Raw genomic sequence first — 3,189 nt, forward strand, 5'->3', positions numbered from 1 at the left:
TTACTTCTGAAAAAAGTAGTGCCTTACACTACTTGATTACTCCATGGAAATAGTAACGAAGTTACACTACTCGTTACTGCATAGAGCTCCGGAGCTGTGCTCCCTTATATCCCTCCGCGGAGCGCTGCCATGCTCAGATCTGTGGATCAAAACGTTATTTTAACGGATTGAAAAGAAAACACGTCTTTTAAAATGTCTTATAGCCATTGGGATTGACTTCACGTGCTAACACGCCGTCCCCTGGACCACTGGGAGGAGGATTCTGTCCATTTGCGTAGTCCGGCTCTGATTGACTTCCAGCTGAGCTTCGAGCTAAGCTACTGCGATGCTAACAGCTGGGAACCAGAGACACAGGGATTTATGAGCTTGTCTAACTTTGTCAGTGACAGGGAAAGGGCGTGGGTCCCTGATCTCCGGAGTGTTCCTTTAAAAGCGGCATTTACAGTAGGAGGGAGTGCAGTGTGTCAGTGGGGCACAGATTTATATCAGGCAACCAGTTTTACTGTGACGGTTCCATCAGCCCTGACCCGGAGGAGAGAGCCAGCAGCTGCTCGTACGGCCGCCGTTCATCTACTGGTGGTGATAAAAAACTCTGCTTAAATAATAATATTCTGGTTGCTCTATTTGCAGTCATTGTAAAAGTAACGATCGTAGCGTTTCATTTGTAACGCTAGTTTAACTACCAATCTAGAGGGAGTAGTGCCGTTACACTACTCATTCCCATCAAAAGTAATTTAACTACTTGTAACGCTCGTTACTTGTCGTTACACACCCACCTCTGGTCAAAACGTTATGCTGACAGCGGCTGAGCTAAGCTAACTACGACGCTAACAGCTGGGAGCCAGCCGCTGGACGCGGAGACACAAGAAAGGCGCTGAAGAGCTGATGTCACTGTGGGGCTGATCGGCCGGCCGTGGCTCCACTGCGTCAGAGAAGTCTCATCAAGTGAGACGAGTCTGAACCTGATCTGAGCGACAAGCAGACACCAACGAAGAACATGGAGGTTCTGCAGACAACAACAACAACAAAAACAATAGCAACAATGAAAGCAACAACAACAGCAACAATAATAACCTCAACGATGACAACAGCAATAACAACAACGACAACAACAAGAGGCACTAAATAAAACAGTTTGACTTCTCAGGAGATTTTCTCCACCAGACAAACTCAAATCATCCAGTTTGGTTCAAAATCTCCACCTTTACTGTAAATAAACAAAAAACAAACAAACAAAACAGATTCGGCCACAACGTGAGGGCGGATCATGAAGCTCTGCTGAGCTGCAGTCAGACCGAGGAGCCAAGACGCTACACACACACACACACACACACACACACACACACACACACACACACACACACACACACACAGGTTTGTATTTCTATCCTTGTGAGGACACTCATTGACATAATGCATTTATTAGCCCCTAACTCCTAACCCTGACCCTGACCCTGACCCTGACCCAGACCACCACACAGCCGAACCCTAAAGAAATGTTTTGACCTTTGACTTTATTCAGTAACAACAACATGGTCAAGAAAACACTGTTTCCCTCATTTGGACCGGAAGAAGGTCCCACAAGGCACATCAGGCTGGTTTTCCTATCCTTGTGGGGACCAAATGTCCCCACAAGGATAGGAAAATGCGCGCGCGCACCACACACACACACACACACACACACACACACACACACACACACACACACACACACACACACACACACACACACACACACACACACTGCATAATGCAGTCTCTGAAGCGACCTCCTAATGAGAGATTTACTGCCTGAGATAATTATGGAGGAAGGCGACACGTCGGGAGGGTCTAATGAGGCACACACACACACACACACACACACACACACACACACACAGGAAACATCATCTGAAGCATCAATAAGTACTTCGATCTTTGAATTTCTGTTTTTAACAATTTGAAATTCTCAACAGAAAATAAATTAATTAAATTAAATAAAGTAGTAATGATGCTTGAATGCAGCTGCAGTGTTTCACACACACACGGTGGCAGCGCTGGAGCGTGTGTGTGTGTGTGTTTGTGTGTGTGCGTGCTGAGCGCTCCCCTCTGGAGACGCCGTTCACACACTCGTCCATCAGCTCACACACCGGCTGTTTGCAGCCGCTCACCGGGGAAACAAGTAAACTGTGATTAACACATCGTCCTGACGCCGTGCACGCTGCCGTGCACGCTGCCGTGCACGCTGCCGTGCACGCTGCCGTGCACGCTGCCGTGCTCCACCGTGCATGCTGCCGTGCACTCTGCTGTGCGCTCCAACGTGCACGCTGACGTGCCACCCCACACACTTAATGATTCTTAATGATTGTTAATGATTCATCAGGAAAAGATCCTGCAGCAGCACTTTCTGACCAGCAGGACGCCCTGGAGAACCAGGAGAACCGGGAGAACCTGGAGAACCTGGAGAACCACACAGAGCCTGGAGAGCCACAGAGAACCACAGAGAACCTGGAGAACCTGTAGAACTCCGGAGAACCTTGGAAACAGGTCTGATGGTGTTCCAACTTGAGGAACCGTCTCAGGACAGAACCAGAAACATCTCTGATGGATGTTCTACTTCCTGGTCCAGACCTCCTGGTCCAGACCTCCTGGTCCGTCCGGGTCTCACATGGACCACGGTTCTTTAACAGAACGGTTCTGTATGGTTCTGATGAGTCAACATTCTGTCTGAACCTTCTCACAACGGCTCTGGTTCCACTTCCACACCACGGTAGAACTGATCCTAGCCAACAGGTCAGTGACCTTTAACCCCCGATCAGCTGATCAACACCTGAACAGCTGATCAACACCCAATCAGCTGATCAACACCTGAACAGCTGATCAACACCTGAACAGCTGATCAACACCTGATCAGCTGATCAATCCAAACCTGCCTTTGGGAAACGGAGGAGGTGACTGAAGAGCGATTGAAGAACATCAGCTGAACGTCAACCGAGGACGGTTCCTGGTTCTGAGGAGGGTCAGCGTTAGCATTAGCATTAGCATGCTGGTCTCTGTGGAGGAAGTGACGTCGTCCTGGAAAAGTAACGTCTGAGTTTTAAAGGTTGTACAGAGGATTCTCCATGGAGAGAGAAATCCAGTGACAGTTAGTCCTTTTTGAAACGCTGCCATGCGTGACCCCCCCACCCCCCCCCCCCCCCCCCCCCCCAC

This window comes from Salarias fasciatus, chromosome 4, assembly GCF_902148845.1.
Source record: "Salarias fasciatus chromosome 4, fSalaFa1.1, whole genome shotgun sequence".
Taxonomy (NCBI): Eukaryota; Metazoa; Chordata; class Actinopteri; order Blenniiformes; family Blenniidae; genus Salarias; species Salarias fasciatus.